This window comes from Bos taurus, chromosome X (genome assembly GCF_002263795.3).
Source record: "Bos taurus isolate L1 Dominette 01449 registration number 42190680 breed Hereford chromosome X, ARS-UCD2.0, whole genome shotgun sequence".
Classification (NCBI taxonomy): Eukaryota; Metazoa; Chordata; class Mammalia; order Artiodactyla; family Bovidae; genus Bos; species Bos taurus.
Window position 1 is genome coordinate 126,942,596 of NC_037357.1, and position 21,614 is coordinate 126,964,209.

Here is a 21,614-nt window from a genome sequence, read left to right on the forward strand (position 1 = left end):
GGTAGTTATTAAAACTACTATTGATATTTTTAGAGAAACCAAGGGATCCCAAGTATTTGACTGTCATTTGAATTTGTCACTCTTTTTAAATTCTTTATTGAAGTATAGTTGATTTACAATATTGTGCCAACCTCTGTTGTACAGCGAAGTGACTCCATTATACACACACACACACATTATTTTTTAAAATATTCTTTTACATTATGGTTTATCACAGGATATTGATGTAGTTCCCTGGGCTATACAGTAGGACTTTACTGTTTATCCATTCTATATATACTAGTTTGCATCTGCTAATCTCAAACTCCCAATCCATCCCTCTCCCACCCCCCACCCCCTTTTCAACTACCAGTCTATTCTCTATGTCCCATTTTGTTTCTGTTTCATAGACGGGGTTCATTTGTGTCGTAGTTCAGATTCCACATGTAAGTGGTATGATATTTGTCTTTCTCTGAGTTCACTGAGTCTGATAATCTTCAGGTCCATCCATGTTGCTGTAATGGCATTATTTCATTCTTTTTTTATGGCTGAGTAATATGAGTTTGGGTGAACTTCGGGAGTTGGTGATGGACAGGGAGGCCTGGCATGCTGCAATTCATGGGGTCACAAAGAGTCGGACATGACTGAGCGACTGAACTGAATAGTCCATAATGGACTTCCCTGGTGGCTCAGTGGTAAAGAATCTGCCTGCCAATGCAGGAGATGCAGGTTTGATCCCTGCTCCGTGAAAATCTGCTGGAGAAGGAAATGGCAACCCACTCCAGTATTCTTGCCAGGGAAACCCCATGGACAGAGGAGCCTGGCAGGCTCCATGTAGTTACAAAAAGTCGAACACTACTTAGCAACTAAACAACAATATTCCATTATACATATATGTAAAATATACATATGTGTGTGTATGTATATATAATCTTTATCCATTCATCTGTTGATGGGACATTCAGGTTGAGTCCATGTCTAGGCTATCGTAAATAGTGCTTCTGTGAAAATAGGGGTACATGTATCTTTTTGAATTAGAATTTTGTCTGGATATATTCCCAGAAGTGGGATTGCTGTATCATAAGGTAATTCTATTTTTTAGTTTTCTGAGGAACCTCCATACTGTTTTCCACAGTGGCTACACCATCTTACATTCCCACCAACAGTGTAAGAGGGTTCTCTTTTCTCCACACCCACTCCAGCATTTGTTATTTGTAGACTTTTTAATTATAGCCATTCTAACTGGTGTAAGATGGTATCTCATTGTACTTTTGATTTGCATTTCTCTGATAATTATCAATGATGAGCATCTTTTCATGTGCCTATTGGCCATCTGTATTTCTTCTATGGAGAAATGTCTGTTTAGGTCTTCTACTCATTTTTCGATTGGGTTTTTTGTTGTTATTGAGTTGCATGAAAATGAAAGTTTGTGCAATCATCTCCAACTCTCTGTGAGCCTATGGACTATTCACCCCATGGAATTCTCCAGATCAGAATACTGGAGTGGGTGGCTGTTGCCTTCTCCAGGGGATCTTCTCAACCAAGGGACCTAAGAAAATGCTGGTATGATTTATGTCCAAGAATGTTTTGTCTATGATCTCTTCTAGGAGTTATATGGTGTCTTGTCTCATTTTAAGTCTTTAAGCCATTTGGAGTTTATTTTTGTGCATGGTGAGAGGGTATGCTCTAGCCTCACTGATTTACATGCTTTCACTGATTTTTACATGTCCAACTTTCCCACACCACTTGCTGAAGAGACTGTCTCTTTTCCATTGTATATTCTTGCTTCCTTTGTCAAAGATCGACCATAGGTGTGTGGGTTTATTTCTGGGTGAGTTTGTCACTCTCGTCTCTGAGTTTAGAGCTTGAAAAGCCATGACCCTTCATATCTTAAGCAAAGGCAGTAAAAATGCTCCCAAATTCCTTGTGCTTTATATATATGGATGGGAGTAATATTGCCACAAAATAGTTTGTAGCTGTATGTATAGGAGGTTTTTTAAATCATCAATATTTCTGCATATGTTATTATTAGCTGTCTGTGTTCCTGGGGTCAAAGGCTATTTGATTTTTTTTAAAGGCTTTCCTGATTCCTATGCAGGCATGCCTTGTTTTATTGCATGTTGCTTTGCTGTACTGCACAGATTTTGCTTTTTATAAATTGAAGTTTTGTGGGAACTCTGAGTTGAACAGGTCTATCAGGTCGTTTTTCCAACAAGATTTGCTCACTTATGGCTCTGTGTTACATTTTGGTAATACAGGCAATATTTCAAACTTTTAAATTATTATTTTATTTGTTATGGTGATCTGTGGTCAGTGATCTTTGATGTTACTACTTTAACTCACTGGAGGCTCAGATAGTTGTTAGCATTTTTTAACAATAGAGGATTTAAAAATTTTGAAGTATAGTTGATTTACAATGTTGTGTTAGTTTCAGGCATAAAGCACAGTGATTCAGTTCAGTCAATCAGTTCAGTTCAGTCACTCAGTCGTGTCCAACTCTTTGCGACCCCATGAATCGCAGCACGCCAGGCCTCCCTGTCCATCACCAACTCCCGGAGTCCACCCAAACTCATGTCCATTGAGTCAGTGATGCTATCCAGCAATCTTATCCTCTGTCCCCTTCTCCTCCTGCCCCCAATCCCTCCCAGCATCAGGGTCTTTTCCAATGAGTCAACTCTTCGCATGAGATGGCCAAAGTACTGGAGTTTCAGCTTCAGCATCAGTCCTTCCAATGAACACCCAGGATTGATCTCCTTTAGGATCTCCTTGCAGTCCAGGGGACTCTCAAGAGTCTTCTCCAACACCACAGTTCAAAAGCATCAATTCTTCTGTGCTCAGCTTTCTTCACAGTCCAACTCTCACATCCATACATGACCACTGGAAAAACCATAGCCTTGACTGGATGGACCTTTGTTGGCAAAGTAACGTCTCTGCTTTTTAATATGCTATCTAGGTTGGTCATAACTTGCCTTCCAAGGAGTAAGCATCTTTTAATTTCATGGCTGCAGTCACCATCTGCAGTGATTTTAGAGCCCCCCAAAATAAAGTCTGACACTGTTTCCACTCTTTTCCCCATCTACTTCCCATGAAGTGATGGGACCAGATGCCATGATCTTAGTTTTCTGAATGTTGAGCTTTAAACCAACTTTTTCACTCTCCTCTTTCACTTTTATCAAGAGGCTTTTTAGTTCTTCTTCACTTTCTGCCATAAGGGTGGTGTCATCTGCATATCTGAGGTTATTGATATTTCTCCCGGCAATCTTGATTCCAGCTTGTGCTTCTTCCAGCCTAGCATTTCTCATGATGTACTCTGCATAGAAGTTAAATAAGCAGGGTGACAATATACAGCCTTGGTGTACTCCTTTTCCTATTTGGAACCAGTTATACACATATATATTCTTTTTCCATTTTTTTCCTTTATAGATTATTACAAAATATTAAGTAGAGTTCCCTATGCTATACAGTAGGTCCTTGTTGGTTATCTATTTTATTTATAGCAGTGTGTACATGTTAATCCCAAACTACTGGTTTAGCCCCCTCCTTTCCGTTTTTGTAACCATAAGTTTGTTTTCTATGCCTGTGAATCTGTTTCTATTTTGTAAATAAGTTCATTTGTATCATTTTTTAGATTCCACATATAGTTATATCACATGATATTTGTCTTTCTTTGTCTAACTTCATGTAGTATGATCATCTTTAGGTCCATCCCTGGCAATAGAATATTTTTAAATTAAGGTATGTACATTGTTTTTAGACACAATGCTATTGCACACTTACTAGAGTACAGTATACTCTATGCACTGGGAAAGCAAAAAAATTTGTGTGACTCACTTTTTTGCAGTGTTAATTTTATTGTGGTGATATGGAACTGAATCTGCAATCTCTGAGGTCTGCCTGTACTAAGTGTATGAATACAATGCCAGGAACTTAATACATGCCTGGGCGGTGATTGCAGCAAAGAACTCCATTTCTGAAACCTTGATTGTAGATGAAGAACAAAATCAAAGTCACTGCAAAATTACTGTCTAGGTGAAAACTGCTTAGTGATAAAGTTATTTTTTAGAAGTTAGTTAACACTAATATTTAAGTGTCTGAAAACTACATTATTTTAGTTTGTCATATGGTGAATGGCACCCCACTCCAGTACTCTCGCCTGGAAAGTCCCATGGATGGAGGAGCCTAGTGGGCTGCAGTCCATGGGGTTGCTAAGAGTCGGACATGACTGAGCGACTTCACTTTCACTTTTCACTTTCATGCATTGGAGAAGGAAATGGCAAGCCACTCCAGTGTTCTTGCCTGGAGAGTCCCAGGGACGGGGGAGCCTGGTGGGCTGCCGTACCCTGGGGTCGCACAGAGTCGGACACAACTGAAGCGACTTAGCAGTAGCAGCAGCAGATGGTGATTAAAAATAACCAGAAAACCTGAAGTTATAGTTGGACCAGATTAATGAGATGGTTTAGTACAAGGGAGTACAAGCTTATGAGGGTGGGTCAGAGCCTAGGGATGCAGAGAAGGCAATGGCAACCCACTGCAGTACTCTTGCCTGGAGAATCCCAGGGATGGGGGAGCCTGGTGGGCTGCTGTCTATGGGGTCACACAGAGTCGGACACGACTGAAGCAACTTAGCAGCAGCAGCAGAGCCTAGGGATGAAAGAGGCCCTGGGCATTTGTCTACTGCCATCCAGCACTGCCGACTGGGGTGGCATCTTCCCAGCTGAGGACTGAGCCTTCTCTGGCTAAAAAGTGAAAAGTGAAAGTCAGGTTGCTCAGTCGTGTCCGACTCTTTTTGACCCCATAGACTGTAGCCTATCAGGCTCCTCCGTCCATGGGATTTTCCAGGCAAGAGTGCTGGAGTGGATTGCCATTTCCTTCTCCAGGGGACCTTCCCGACCCAGGAATCGAACCTGGGTCTCCTGCATTGCAGGCAGACGCTTTACCGTCTGAGCCACCAGGGAAGCAAGGACACGTCAAAATGGGTGCTGGTTCATGGGAGTTGTGGTATGCCAGCTGGAAGGCCAGTAGGCACCAAGTGTCCAGGCAGTGCCCACGTGGGACTCCCCAGACCTGGGTGGTCCTGTCAGTGTGGGAGGGAGAATTCCAGGAGGTTGGGGCAGGAGCTCTTTGCAGTTGCCATGGGAGCATTTCTGAATTTAATAACCCAATTTTGAGATCTTCCTGATAAATCTGGTTGTTTGGTGGAATTCCTTATCATTGCTAGGAGATATCACTTATAACAATGAGCAAGCAAATTGACAGATAATGCATAGAGTTCATCACAAGGGTAGAGCTAAACAAAATTTACATCAAGTGGCAACTTATCCCAGTGGTTCTCATAGTCCTTATGTCCTTGGATTAGTATACACTGGTTTCTTTGGCTTTTTTCTTTGACAGTTTGACATACATCCTCATTCCCAAGTTGCTTTGCTCCTACTGAAGATGAAAATTCATTCCCAGAAAGCAAAATTGCCCATTAAGCAAGATAAATTGTAGTTGCCAGCATAAGTGTATCTCATTTAGTGTTAGCCTTCAAGGTAGGTGTTCGTGAAAAATTGTCTACAAAATTAATTTATGGAAAGAGATAAATTTCTTTCAGCTGATGATGTTTGGAGGGAACACTTTGGAAAATGAGATCAGGACTCTGTGAGTACTCGGTAAAAAAGATTTTGCTCCAAACAAAATATGCCGCTGTAAAAGAGTTCCTAGTTTCAGACAGGCAAGGTCACATTGTGCTGCTTCTCCTCCACTGTGAGATGAACTAACTGATGTGGGATAATGGATGTGACTTTCAGCTCTCCCAAGTCATTTCTTTTTTGGACGTGGAATTGTCTGTCCCCTGAGGTTTCTACCTGCTGAGCAGTTATTTACGTTTTCAATACATCACAGCTCCAAGATTCCTGCCAAAATGTGGGAGGCCCAGAAGAGCCCTGGACTGAGAGCCACAACCCTTGGTCTCTAGGCCTGGCTCTGCCACCAGATAACTGTCGGTGCTTGAGGTCTTTGTGTTTGAACAAGAGTCAAAGTGACCTTGTCCACCTAGTTCATGTGCTCTCTTAACCTGCCTGGGCTTTCTGGTTTATTTAGCACAAGATTCCCAAGTTAAAAGTCTGCAAAATATTTGACGTACAAAATCACTGCATGCCAGATGTATTCTTCTCTACTGTGAGGGAGGTGAACATCCAAGGTAACAGCCAAGCTGGTGTTCTGGTGTCCCAGAGGACTGGATGTGAACCCCACATACAGGAGCTAAAGTTTAACATCCACAATGTGGAAAAATACCTAGGGCCACCAGAGGCTAGTCTATTTACATAAAGAGAGGTGTCCTTGGGTCTCTGTTGAGGTGGGGCGGGGGGGTTAATTGGAATCCCAGACTAAAGCTGCTCCCCCAGGAAAGGCTGCCCTGTGTGGAAGGGTAACTAGAACACTCTACCCATAGATCTAAGAGAGAAGCAATCCTGTCCCAGTTGTGGTTTGGAGTGAGGAAAAATAAATATTTTGTGAGAAACTGAACCTGCATTATATAAGGTGTGGATACCAAATTTATAGTCCACAAATGTGGAGATCCCTGGTGGAAGAATTAATATAAGCCCAACTGTAGCCAATGGCATAAGGCAAGTAAAAGAAATGATGTTCAACTTTTATAAAGGAAGAAACAAAACTCATTACTTCTAGGTTCTATGGTTGTGTATCTACAAAATCCATCAGATCAGATCAGATCAGTCGCTCAGTCGTGTCCGACTCTTTGCGACCCCATGAATCGCAGCACGCCAGGCCTCCCTGTCCATCACCAACTCCCGGAATTCACTAAAATCCATAAGAATCCTCAAATTATTAGGAATAATTAGTAGATTTTCTGAGGTCCTGCATATTTATATAAAGAACAAAAACAAGTTAAGCTAAAATCTTTGCCTCATGCCTCAAACCCACTGTCCACCCTATCATGCACCAAGGCGACCTGGTCCCATGCTCCACAGAGGAAAGAGAGGCTCTGAGCTGTGAGCTTCCGCAACTGCCTCACCGTGTGACCTCAGACTTACTTCAGTCAGCCTTCACACTTGTCTCCTTTCTTCTATTCATGGGGGCATCCTTTTCTCTTCTCCTTTTACGTAAAAACCCTTTTCTCTATGCTTTTGAGTCTCTTCCCTTGCATCTCCACTAGAAGAAAGCTATGGCTTCCTCTGATATTTCTTTGTCTTATGTGTTCAACCTGGCTCTTTTCCTATAGCTTTTAAAGATGTTGAAGTTGCTGTTATCTTAAAAAGACTATAACAAGCCCTGGCAGAGCCCTCCAAATCACCTCTAGCTCTCACATTTTCAAAAGAACAGACTAAACTTTCTGTGTTCATTTTCGACTTCTCCAAGATTCTTAAGCCTATTTGAAACAGATTTCCTTTCCTATTACTCCTTGGGAATGGCTTTTATCAAAGTGACCGAATGACCTTCTTAACTGCTCAATCCATTGGACTCTTTCAAGTCTTCTGGCACCACCACTGAATTGTTCATTTAGCTCAAGACCTCTACCTACACCTTGACTATGAACTTCCAGGTCCTTGTGTAAAGTCTGGCTGGTTCCTTAACTCTGTCCTTTATATTCAGCCTTGCCTCAGTTCCTGACAAGTGTTGTCTACATTCTGCATGATGTGGCAACAAGGGCTTAGGAATTTGGATATTTTCCTAGGTGTGAATGTGGAGTCAGGGCAGCAAAGGGCTGAGATGGAACACATGAGCTAGAACAAAGATTATGGTGCTGTCACTGAGGCAGCTTCTAGGGGCAAAGGGAGTTTCCTCTAGCCCTTATTACTCACTGATGAACGTGTGCATCCCAGGAGGTAGGAAATAATTGTAACTCATGGGTCACTAGACTTTTCAGCTATAACTGCCTCAGACTAATAATTGATGACTGATTTGGAAGTGGAACATTTTACAACCCAGGGGGAAGGGAAGGGAGGTGGGCTTAAATGATTCAGATCAGATTTCCTGCCAGTCAGGAGGAACTAGGGCTCAGAGTCCAATTTAGTTTGACCTCAAGACAACAAAAAAATGTGGCCTTTCTTGCACAGTTATGTTTATTAGCAGAGATCCACAACTGTCTCCTATTAAAAAAATGTCCAATAAATTGTAGCTTTTAGTATGGGGACTGTCCATAATGATCCACCTCCCTGAATCTGGCATTGTGTGCTGAGGGACTCAGCTGTTGAAGCAGAAATGGTCGAATGCACAGGATTTCCAGGATGAATGTGACCACTACTGACTGTAGAGCAAGCAGAGAGATAAGGATCTTTGTGGCAAGAAGGCATGCTTGTAGGGTTATTTGACCTAAGAAGGGCATGGCGAGACTTGTGATTTTGCAATGGGCAGAGGCTAAGAAAGACAGACGTGGCTATTAGAAGCACTGAAGGAAATGTATTCTAAGCAACATTTCTGCCCGAATGCATTAATAAACACAAGAATAAAAATTGAAATTTCAGCTCATTATCGTTCTGGTTTTGGCTGCATGGTTTTCCCTGAGGCTTTTAATTCTTTCCCTAGAGTCTTCTATGTAAACTTTGGATCTTTGATGTATTTTCAAATATTGGCTTAAAGCATCATAGGTTATTATTTAAGTGGGTTAATTGGCTATCTAGATGTATTCTATTTAATATACAAATGTGTATTTTCACTCAAGTAAAACAGACTTCTGTAGGAAGCTGTTCATGATATAAGGTGTCATAAGAAAGTCATGCATATTTATATTCTCTCTGAGTTCTGGCTTCTTGATTATGTTATTGTTAAATCATTTACTTATGCCACTACCTCATTAATAGTGGGACAGTGTCCTGAAGCATTCCTTTTCTTATTTTCCTTATCTGCTTTACAAATTCCCTTTCACTGGACCCCTTGAGCTTTTATTATATTGAACAACCTTCCCTTATTTTCAGGCAATGGCAGGACTGAAAGCGTGGAAGGTGCCTTAAAACCTTGCTGCTCAAAGTATGGATCCTTTTGCTCTATCTCTGTTAATAACTTTGAATCTCCATTTCTAGTCTGAATCAGCTGTGCCCTCGATGTGCCAGGTATGATTCTGCAATTGCTTTTTGGATATCTTTGTGCAGATGTTAGCTAGTATATCAGAGCTGGTGTGTTGAAAACCAGAACACACAGAGACATGGCAACAGAGTCAACTCACCATTGCCCCTTTTATGTGCTTCCCTCTTCTGAAGACCATTTTTTATGAACAACATTGCTGTCTTCTTGGTCCCCTCAAGTGGACATGGAAAGCACATTATAATATCTTTCTCTCTGAGTAGTACTTCCCCCGCCCCTCATCCCAATCTGATCAGCCCATAAATCATGTCAGTTAAATTTCTCTCAGGCCCTGGGCATAGATCCCTTCTTCTCTACTCATCATTACTGTTTGTGATTCACATTTTTATCATCTTTGGCCTTGCCTAATACCATCTCTCCTAACGTAGCTCTTTGCCTTTCCCACTCTCTCTTCTCTCTAGGCCACTTGTAATTATCCATTTCTGCAGAGCAACCCCCCCCCCCACTGCAAACTTGGCTTCAAACTCCCACTTGCTATAGGTCAGAAGCCCAGAAGCAGCTTTGTTGGGTGGTTCTGGATCAGGAGAACTCTTGAGAGGCTGTGATCAAGGTGTTGTCCAGGGTCACAGTCATCTGAGGTTTGGCTAGGGAAAGATCTGCTTCCAAGTTGACTCATAGGGTATTTAGCAGGCCTCAGTTTCTCACTACATGGACCTCTCCCCCAGGCTGCTTAGCACACAGCACATGGAAGCCAGCTTCTCCCAGAGAGCCATTGGAAAGAGTGAGAGTTCTCCTTAGATGGCAGTTGCAGTCTTTTTGTAACCTAACATTGAAAGTGATGTCCATCACTCCTTCCATATTGGTTAGAAGAGAGTCACTAAGTACAGCCCACAGTCCAGGGAAGGGAATTAAATTTTATCTCTTGGCAAGAGGAGTATTGAAGAATCTGTAGATGTATCTTTAAAGCCATCACAAATTGTCCTCTGGCCACTAATTATTTATCTTCCTCCCACATGCAAAATTCATATCAAAGAATTTATGGACATGTACATATCTTTAAAACTACCATACCACCTTCATGTCACAGAAACTGGTATCTCAAGATATGTTTGTTCTGAATATTTTCACTGACTCCACTGTATATATGCAGAAGAGATCAAACTCCTCAGGAGAACAGATGCACATATATGTATGGCTGAGTCCCTTTGCTGCCCACCTGAAACTATTGCAACATTGTTAATCAGCTATACTGCAATACAAAATAAAAAGTAAACAAAACAAAACTCTCCAGATGCTCCATCATCTGACCCTAATGAATATTTTCATCATTTGCTTATGAATCCTACATGCAATCAAACCAAATGATTCACCATTTCCTAATTATACCCTAAATCTGTCATCTTCTGCACCTTCATGAATGCTGTTTCCCAGGTTGGAAGGTCCTCCCTCGGCAATTTCTTTTCAAATTCTATTCAAAATTCCAGCCTTGCCTTCTTTATAAAGTGTGGCAGCTCCTCTAAAATAGGATGTATCTACTTTCTTTGATAGTAAATTCCTAGCAGACAAGAACTTGTTCCTTCTTCATCTCTGCTGCTACTGCTAAGTCGCTTCAGTCATGTCCGACCCTGTGTGACCCCATAGACGGCAGCCCACCAGGCTCCCCTGTCCCTGGGATTCTCCAGGCAAGAACACTGGAGTGGGGTGCCATTTCCTTCTCCAATGCAGGAAAGTGAAAAGTGAAAGTGAAGTCACTCAGTCGTGTCCGACTCATAGCGACCCCATGGACTGTAGCCTACCAGGCTCCTCTGTCCATGGGATTTTCCAGGCAAGAGTACTGGAGTGGGGTGCCTCTACATCCCTCAAAATAAAAAACAGATTTCTTTGTATCTAACAGATGTTCAAGAAACATGGAGTTAAATCGTATGAAGATGGCACTTAACCATTTAGGCGGAAAAAAACCCCACTTTGAGTTGTTTGTATCCATGTGGTATACACCAACACCATGAGAGCATTTTGTTTGCTGTGTATACTTTGTCTTTCAAAGACACAAAGCCTCAATTGCTATACATGGGATAACCTGAAAGAATTGCTGGTAGAATGTCCAGATCATATCAACATCATCAAGGTACCAGTCTTCTACTGCTGTGCTGGAGCGCCAAGAAAAGTTCATTTACCAATACACTGATGTTCCACCTATATCCCACACAGTGGGAATGATGGAGTTGTACAGCTAAGCTCTCTTTAGCTATGGTAGAGTAGGACTCTCCCGTTTAATTTCCGAGCAATTTTCTCCCTCCCACCTGCTTTCTCTTCCTCCTTTCTCTCTCTTTCTCCCTTCCTTTCTTTGTATGTATTCACTTTCTCATCTGACCTCTCCTTATTATTTTCTCCCACCTCTCTGTGAGGTTGTTACCTGGGCATTTTGATGGAATTACTGCTCCTTAAATTTAGCCAAATGGAAATTATTTCTTTGTTAATAGTTTTATGGAGGTATAATTTACACACCATAAACGCCATTCATTTTAAGTGTATAATCCAATGATTTTTAGTGAATTTATAGAGTTGTGTAACCATCACCACAATGTAATTTTAGAGGATTTCCATGACCCCAAAAGATCTCTTGGGCTAACCGAATTATTCAAAAATTTTCATACCTTGTATTTTTTTTGCATGTGTGTGTCTGAAAAGAAAAGTATTTTTTCAGATAATTTAGAAAATATAGAAAAGCAGAAGAAAATAAAAATTCTCTTTATTCCACAACCTACAGAAATTCATTGCTATTCTGGTATATAGTTAGTCCTTCTGTCTACTTATCTGCCTGTTTATCCATATCTTAGAAGGGAAGTTACAATTAAGGGATGCTGAGAAGTTGATTAGGGCTAGGGACAGAGCAGCTACATATTAATAATTTTAACATAGTAGAAATGTCTTTTTATCTTACTGACTTTAAAGAACTTGACTGAATTTTTGACTTTTGAACTACCACATTAGATACCTATTTATGTGTAAGGGTAGGAAGCCAAGTAAAGCAATAAATAGGCCGTTACATACTGGGATTGCAATGTGGGTTTTACTTTCCCTGTGTGTGTGTGGGGAGGTGAGGATTATGAAGAGGGAAGGGAATACAGTGATTGCTGCCTGAAGGTTTCATGCTGCTGCTGCCGCTGCTGCTAAATTGCTTCAGTCGTGTCCGACTCTGTGCGACCCCATAGACGGCAGCCCACTGGGCTCCCCCGTCCCTGGGATTCTCCAGGCAAGAACACTGGAGTGGGTTGCCATTTCCTTCTCCAATGTGTGAAAGTGAAGTGAAAGTGAAGTCGCTCAGTCATGCCTGACTCGTAGCGACCCCATGGACTGCTGCCTACCAGGCTCCTCCGTCCATGGGATTTTCTAGGCAAGAGTACTGGAGTGGCTTGCCATTGCATGGAGGACCTTAAATAAGCAGTCTCCAATCTTTTTGGCCCCAGGGATCAGTTTCATGGAAGACAATTTTTCCACAGACTGGGTCAAGTTGGGGGTGCTGGGGAATGGATGGTTTCAGGATGATTCAAGTGCATTACATCGATTGTGCATTTTATTTCTATTATTATTGCATCAGCTCCAGCTCAGATCATCAGGCATTAGATCTGGAGCTTGGGGACCTCTGCCCTAAATGCAGATCTGTGATGGAGTGGTGGGAGGGATGTGAACATGGGAAAATCAGAAGAAATCTTGCAAGGAAAAAGTAAGTTGGGCTGAAAGAGCCTGCTCCCAAATTGAGGGCACTTGGGGCTCCCCCAAATTTCTTTGAAATGGGAAAATGGGAAAGTTGAATTGAAACAGAAACTATTTGTGGTAAATTAGCATGTCAAGTGGTTTCTACTTAGCCCTATTGAGTACCTTACCCAGAGTAAGAGTCCACACACACACCAGTAAATGGGGACCATAGTGACAGAGTCTCCAAGTGGAATTGGATGATGAAGAAGAATGTGAGCTGAGGAGAGTCTCTACCCCTGGCTAGGAAGTTGGCAGTTTCAGTGTTGCGTTAGCAAAGCAGTTGGTTAAATTGTTGCCCATGGCATCTTGGGACTCAGCTCTTCTATGTGCAGAGGCTGAAGATTAGGGGAAATTGGTAGGGAAGCAAGTCAGGGGGCTGGAATATGCAGGTGCTTTTGTGTGGTCTCTGATAGCTCTTACAAGAAAGAGAAAAGCATCTCAACTCGGGGCTGTTTTCAGAACTTTACTATTAGAGGTCTTTCTGCCTGCAGCCAGCAATCGCAGTTGTCTGAGAGTTGGTGTATCATGACCCATGCAAGATTGGAAAAGATAAATTTTCTGGTTGAGGCTAAAGTGGAAATAGAGGCAGGAAACAGTAGGTAATGAAATTGGGGCCTGCGAAACATACCATGTTCTTGCCCCTCCTGGGCATCTTCTGCAATGTGTTTCCTGCCTGACAAAGGTTTAGAACAGGCAGCCTGGGGATCCAGAGGACCTGTGCCTTCCAAATCCTGCTATTGTTTTATGTTTTTCTGAATCAGATATCAAGGTAGAGGTCATTAAGCTGGAGGCTAGGCAGGGCACTGAGATTTATTACTGAAAGATAGTCATTCTTTGGTTAGGGTCTAAATTCATGGGCTCTGACTTGATAAGACCTCTCACTTACGTTCTTAGTAAGTGAATCACTCAGAGAATTGAGTGAATGAGTATAAGCAAAAATCTAGTTGAGCTTTTAAGAAGGTTGTATTGCAGGTGAAACCCTAATTCTGTGAGCAAAAATCTGTGATCTCCTGTTTGGCCTGAAACATCATGTTCAGTCTCCCAAACGTGCAACAATGGGGATCAAACTGCTAAAGGTGCAGCCCCTTAAAAGGAGACTTTACCACCAAAGCCCATCTCAGATGCATAGATGGAGGACAGTGAATAAGGGGGGTTTTCCCAGAGAGCAAAACCCTCTACAGAAGGGAGTTGTTGAGATCCCTCTCAAGTAGAATATATTACTCATAATCATTGTGGTTTTTTCCTCCTTTCCTTTTTTTTTTCCCCCCAAATGGGAGTTGTTTGTCTAACAGTGGTCCTGTTTCCTACTCTGGTCTCCCCCCATCCTTTGTATATTGGGTCTGTTGGGGTGCTTAAATATTCTCTACATAGACTTACAGACAACAAGGCGCTACATGTGGACTTGTCTGGGAGACATCACCTGGGCATCTTGAGTGTAATAACGTAATGAGACTTAACATTGGGCTATATTCTTTTAGGAAGGAAGTGACTACATTTTTGGTGGGTCATCAAATAGTTGCATAATGTTGGAAGGATACATTTTTAAAATTAGATGTATAAAGAAAGGGAGAAGGCAATGGCACCCCACTCCAGTACTCTTGCCTGGAAACTCCCATAGACGGAGGAGCCTGGTAGGCTGCAGTCCATGGGGTCGCTGAGAGTCGGACACGACTGGGGGACTTCACTTTCATTTTTCACTTTCATGCATTGGAGAAGGAAATGGCAACCCATTCCAGTGTTCTTGCCTGGAGAATCCCAGGGATGGGGGAGCCTAGTGGGCTGCCGTCTATGGGGTTGCACAGAGTCGGACACGACTGAAGTGACTTAGCAGCAGCAAAGAAAGGTGATCAGTCCTGACTATTCTTTGGAAGGAATGATGCTAAAGCTGAAACTCCAGTACTTGGGTCACCTCATGTGAAGAGTTGACTCATTGGAAAAGACTCTGATGCTGGGAGGGATTGGGGGCAGGAGGAGAAGGGGACGACAGAGGACGAGGTGGTTGGATGGCATCACCGAATCAATGGACGTGAGTTTGAGTGAACTCCAGGAGTTGGTGATGGACAGGGAGGCCTGGTGTGCTGCAGTTTGTGGGGGTCACAAAGAGTCGGACACAACTGAGCGACTGAACTGAAAGAAAGGTGTGTATAGATGTTGGCAAGTCAAGGCATGGACTAGAGTGAGTGCTGCTGTTATTTTTTTATACAACTGTGACTGAAAGTAGAATTCCTTCCCTCTACTTTTCAGTTAAGTCAATAATGTTCCTTTTTAATATAAACGAGTTTGAGTTGGCTTTATTATCACTTGTGGTGAGAAATGTTCTTATTGAAACAGCATATATATATTTAATAAATATCATTTTGTAGGGTAGGAAAAGTCATTTTCCTTCTACCTTTCCAGGTTCTTGGCTGAAAAGTGAAAGTGAAAGTCGCTCAGTCATATCTGACTCTTTACCTTTCCCTTCTCCAGGGGATCTTCCCAACCCAGGGATTGAACCCAGGTCTCCCGCATTGTGGGCAGATTCTTTACCAGCTGAGCCATAAGGGAAGAAACTTCTCTGTAATAAAAGAATAATAGGATAAAAACAAACAGAAGTTTGACAATGTACACCTGCTGGATAGACAGGAGAGACCCAGAGGAACTGAGTAACTCCCTGGCATGGCCCAAGCTATTATAAACACCATCTCCAACTAAAGGCAAAAGGAGATGTTGGGAGAAGGGAGCCAGTTATGGGAGGATGTTAGGAAAAGTACAGCAAACATGAGTAAGGCTGTTAATACAGATTGACTTCCAAGCCTTCTCCATTAGTAAGTTTCTAGAGTTACAGTCATCCTCCGTTTCCTGGTACAGAGAGGGAAATGCCCTTAACGAATGGAGGTTTCCCTTATAAATGTAAATGTCTCTAACAAAACAGTAACTTCTGCTCTGTTTTCAGAGCTGCTTCTGTGTGTCTGCTGTTCCTTAAAAATAATCAGCCTTAAGATAATTTTTATACCAAAGAGGCATATTTTGAGCTGGCACATTCTGTTCTACTTCCATTTTGAAGTCTTATCTGTAGACTTACCCAGGATGATGGTGTTAGCTACTGAGAAAGTAGGCATATATTTATAAGTAGACCCAACTTATTTTCTAGACTATAAAGTACTTTTACAAATTTATTCATGAAAGAAGGGGAAATTTCTTGCCATCGAAAAACTTGATTGTTAATTCATAGGTAATATATTTCTCATATTTTAGTGGCCACTAGGGATTTTAAACATAAGGGGATCAGATAATTCATTATGCTATTAAAAAAAATCACCTTTCAATGGATGTTCAATAAACTTACTGTGGTAATCACTTCATGATGTATCTAAGTCAGATCATTTTGCTAGTTACATTAAGCACCTTAAACTTATAGGTGTATATGTCAATTATATCTCAAAAGTGAAAATAAAAAATTATATTTCATTATTGGCAAATACATTTGGGGGCTGCAACCTAATCTTTCTGATCATTTAAACTTGCTGGTCATAGTAGCTTATATCTTTGGCTACCCTGATGGCTTAGCGGGTAAAGAATCTGCCTGCAATGCAGGAGACACAGGAGATGCAGGTTTGATCCCTGGGTCGGGAAGATCCCTTGGAGAAGTAAATGGCAACCCACTCCAGTATTCTTGCCTGGGAAATCTCATGGACAGAGGAGCCTTGGGGACTGCAGTCCATGGGGTCACAAGGAGTCGGACATGACTGAACAACTCAGCAAGCAAGTAAAGGACATTTTTAGTAGTTCCCTAAGCTGGAAAAGACTCTGATGCTGGGAGGGATTGGGGGCAGGAGGAGAAGGGGATGACAGAGGATGAGATGGCTGGATGGCATCACCAACTCGATGGACGTGAGTTTGAATGAACTCCGGGAGATGGTGATGGACAGGAAGGCCTGGCATGCTGCGATTCATGGGGTCGCAGAGTTGGACACGACTGAGCAACTGAACTGAACTGAAGCTGTGAACTTTGCTTATGCAATCACAGACATCTAAAGATATTTAAATGATGTATTGATGCTGACAAAAAGATAATTACTTTCACAAATTAACATTTTCTGATAAGGCATTAAATATTACTTTTCCATTGAGGCATCAAAAACTTTGCTTCACACCATAGACCATATCACTGCAAATGAAATCAGAAATGGAAAATTTTAGTTACTTAGCCTATCCACTCAAATTCACTCTGAAGAGTAGTATTTTAAAAGAGGTCCTCCAATACCTTGCTTGGCCAACTTTCAAAAATTTATTTTCTCTTCTCCTTTCCCCATACTTATCAAAAAGGGATTTTTTTAAAAAAGTTTAGTGTAATTTGGTGGAAAGAACAAAATTAGATATGCATTTAATCTGTCACTTGGAAGGTATAAATATATGTTTCAATAGCTTGACCCAGAATAAGTATGAAATAAATGGTCTCTGTTATTGCAGGTGGTGGAGCAGTAGGAATTCATGTATTTCATTCCTTCCAATGTATGAAGGACCTTTGATAAATTTGGATGAGCCAATTCTCTTTGGTGGCTTCCCTGGTAGCTCAGTCAGTAAAGAATCTGCCTGCAGTTCAGGAGACCTGGGTTTAATCCCTGTATTGGGAAGATCCCATGGAGGAAGAAATGGCAAACCACTCCAGTATCCTTGCCTGGAAAATCTTATGGATGGAGGAGCCTGGTGGGCTGCAGTCCATGGGGTTGTGAAGAGTTGGGCACGACTGAGCAACTTTTACTTCATTCTCTTTGGTACATGCAAAATACACACATTTCTTATGCTTTAATGAATTTTTAGATTATTTGTTTCCTCTTAGTTTTGTAATGAGTATCCAGTTTGAAGATTCTGGCTTGTGAGAAATACAAGGAAACAGGATCCCCTCAAGCATTGCTGGGATTGTTAGAGGGATCTTGGTGGCGTCAGTTGGTCCTTTCCGTTACTTGGGTTTAGTGTCAGTAAATCCTTCATCCTAGTCCTATATTATTTCAAACTTCATTCCTATCTACTTCTGTTATACTGAATTTATTTCATCATTGTGGCATCATGCTGTGATAAAAATTTTCCCTATGGACCTGGAGGAGGTCTCAGTTTTGGTGGACACTAAATCATGTCAAATTCTGTGGACATTTATTGTCAGTTCAGTCGCTCAGTTGTGTCCAACTCTTTGTGACCCCATGAACCGCAGCACGTCAGGCCTCCCTGTCCATCACCAACTCCCGGAGTTTACCCAAACTCATGTCCATTGAGTCGGTGATGCCATCCAACAATCTCATCCTCTGTTGTCCCCTTCTCCTCCTGCCCCCAATCCCTCCCACCATCAGGGTCTTTTCCAATGAGTTAACTTTTTGCATGAGGTAGCCAAAGTATTGGAGTTTCACCTTCAACATCAGTCCTTCCAATGAACACCCAGGACTGATTTCCTTTAGGATGGACTGGTTGGATCTCCTTGCAGTCCAAGGGACTCTCAAGAGTCTTCTCCAACACCACAGTTCAAAAGCATCAATTCTTCGGTGCTCAGCTTTCTTCACAGTCCAACTCTCACATCCATGTATGACCACTGGAAAAACCATAGCCTTGACTAGATGGACCTTTGTTGGCAAAGTAATGTCTCTGCTTTTTAATATGCTATCTAGGTTGGTCATAACTTTCCTTCCAAGGAGTAAACGTCTTTTAATTTCATGACTGCAGTCACCATCTGCAGTGATTTATTGTCAAGCATCTTGCAAATGCAAGAGAAATATTAATATGAAGATGTGATTTCTGTCCTCTGACATCTAAAATCTAGTAGAAAGATTAAGACAAATGTTCAGGTAATGAAAAAACAGAAGATAGCAAAATAAATACCATATATATAGTGCTTACTTTGCGATCTACTCTTTTAAGCACTTTAAAAATAGCTAATTTATTAGGACTATATCTTCATTTTCATATGAGGAAACTGAAGCACATAGAGGTCAAGTAATTCATCCAAGTCACAGATTTGATCCCAGAGAGTCTGATTTCAGAATCAGATGCTACCCTGTCCACGTTGAGCCAAGCACTATGTGCCTATTCAAGTGAGCAAGTAGTCTCATGTGAACGTGCATGACTACGGGTGTGTGTGTGAAGGGAACAGGATGGGACTTAAAGAGGATGTGGCATTTGAGCATCTTTCAGATTTCATGTTTCTATGTTCAATTTGTTACCTCTTGATCTTTTCTTAACATTCCAATTATACTCTGCTTGAAATACTTTAGAACTCCTGGACCTCTGTTATTTCCCATCAGCTGCTCAAATCTAATCAGGTCAGAACTTTATGACTTTGGACCAATAGTCTGCAAAATTTCCAGGGCAAAGTTAAGGTACATTATGTTGTTTAGAAAAGGTTATAGAATTTCAGACAGAACAGAATGAAAAGAGACTGAGTCTGTGACCACACATGATAGAGTTGGTTTTATGATGGGAATTATCAGACCAATTCATCACTGTATCCAGTTGATTCCAGGCCCAAAGTCATTTTAGCTCTAATTTTTGAGGTGGACTGAGTGAAGATAGAGAGTGTGGATGATATGAATGTGTCTGTGTTAGACAATAAATGACGTGTGAATCCCTGCTGAGGCCCAAGCTGTGAGCAATTCATGTATTTCTGGGAAGAGATAACTAATGAGGCACCAAAGGTCTATAGGCAGAGGAGTTTGCGGAGGAATAAGATCAAGGGCGCTGAGGGATGATTATGGGAAAAGACTTTAGAGAGGGCAGCATGATCCAGCGTTGGAGATGCTCTCCGTAATGGCCCCAAGGGATCATGATGAGGTCACTGCGTGAAGGGGCGGCAGGCAGCAGATGCCAGAGGGGCATTTTCACAAAGAGCTTACATGACTCAGGAACACAATGCCATGTAGGTGCCCAAGTGACAAAAGTGTGACTTAGGACAGGGGGCATTCTTCTCCCTTCCTGTGGAGCTCAGTGTAACCTCAGTGTGATAAGAACTCCAGGAAAGGATGGTGATCCTTTCTTTTTAATTTAGTTTTATTTTTTAAAAAAATTTTATTGAAGTACACTTGATTTACAATCCATTAATTTAAGCTGTGCTAATTTGAGCAAAGTGATTCGCTTATACATATACATTCTTTTTTGTATTCTTTTCCAGTATGGTTTATCAAAGGATGTTGAATATAGTTCCCTGTGCTATACAGTTGGACCTACTTTGTTGTTTATCTACTGTACATATAATAGTTTGAATCTACTAATCCCACACTCCCAGTCCTTCCCTCTCCCCTCCCGCTTGGTACCTACAAGTCTGTTCTCTCTGAGTCTTTCTGTTTCGTAGCTATGTTCATTTGTGTTATTTTTTTAGATTCCACATATAAGTGATAGCATTTGTATTTGTCTTTCTCTTTTTGACTTATTTCACCTAGTATAATCTCTAGTTGCATCCATGTTCTGCAAATGGCATTATTTCATATTTTCTCCTGGCTGAGTCATACTGCATTGTATATGTGTGGTATCTTTATCCAGTCATCTGTCAATGGATATTCAGATTGTTTCCATGTCTTGGCTATTGTAAATAGTGCTGCTATGAACATAGGGATGCACATATTTTTTCAAATTATAGTTTTGTCTAGATAGATGCCCAGGAGTAGAATTCCTGGACCATAAGGCAACTCTATTTTTAGTTTTTTAGAGGAAACTCCACACCGTTTTCCACAGAAGCTGTACTGATTTACATTCCCAACAACAGTGTAAGAGGGTTCCCTTTGCTCCATACCCTCTCCAGCATTTATTTTTTGCAAACTTTTTTATGATGGCCATTCTGACTGGTAAGAGGTGATACCTCATTGTAGATTTGATTTCAGTTCAGTTCAGTCGCTCAGTTGTGTCTGACTCTTTGCGACCCCATGGACTGCAGCATGCCAGGCCTCCCTGTCCATCACCAACTCCCGGAGTTTACTCAAACTCATGTCCATTGAGTCGGTGGTGCCATCCAACCACCTCATCCTCTATCGTCCCTTTCTCCTCCTGCCCTCAATCTTTTCCAGCATCAGGGTCTTTTCAAACGAGTCAGCTCTTCGCATCAGGTGGCCAAAGTATTGGAGTTTCAGCTTCAGCATCAGTCTTGCAATGAATATTCAGGACTGATTTCCTTCAGGATGGACTGGTTGGATCTCCTTGCAGTCCAAGGGACTCTCAAGAGTCTTCTCCAACACCACAGTTCAAAAGCATTAGTTCTTCGGTGCTCAGCTTTCTTTATAGTCTAACTCTCACATCCATACATGACTACTGGAAAAACCATAACCTTGACTAGACGGACCTTTGTTGACAAAGTAATGTCTCTGCTTTTTAATATGCTATCTAGGTTGGTCATAACTTTCCTTCCAAGGAGTAAGTGTCTTTTTATTTCATGGCTGCAGCAATTTTGGAGCCCCCCCAAAAAAAGTCTGCCACTGTTTCCATGTTTCTCCATCTATTTCCCATGAAGTGATGGTACCAGATGCCATGATATTAGTTTACTGAATGTTGAGTTTTAAGCCAGCTTTTTCACTCTCCTCTTTCACTTTCATCAAGAGGCTCTCTAGTTCTTCTTCACTTTCTGCCATAAGGGTGGTATTATCTGCATATCTGAGGTTATTGATATTTCTCCCAGCAATCTTGATTCCAGCTTGTGCTTCCTCCAGCCCAGTGTTTCTCATGATGTACTCTGCATATAAGTTAAATAAGCAGGGTGACAATATACAGCCTTGATGTACTCCTTTTCCTATTTGGAACCAGTCTGTTGTTCCATGTCCAGTTCTAACTGTTGCTTCCTGACCTGCATACAGATTTCTCAATAGGCAGGTCAGGTGGACTGGTATTCCCATCTCTTGAAGAATTTTCCA

The 21,614-nt window shown here is 41.6% G+C and overlaps 1 non-coding gene across 1 annotated transcript; it reads right to left on the bottom strand.

Annotated features, from left to right (window-relative positions):
* Positions 1-4,862: 4,862 nt before the first annotated feature.
* On the bottom strand, positions 4,863-4,934 carry TRNAC-GCA (transfer RNA cysteine (anticodon GCA)). The gene has a single exon. It is a non-coding gene; the product is annotated as a tRNA-Cys (tRNA).
* Positions 4,935-21,614: the final 16,680 nt, after the last annotated feature.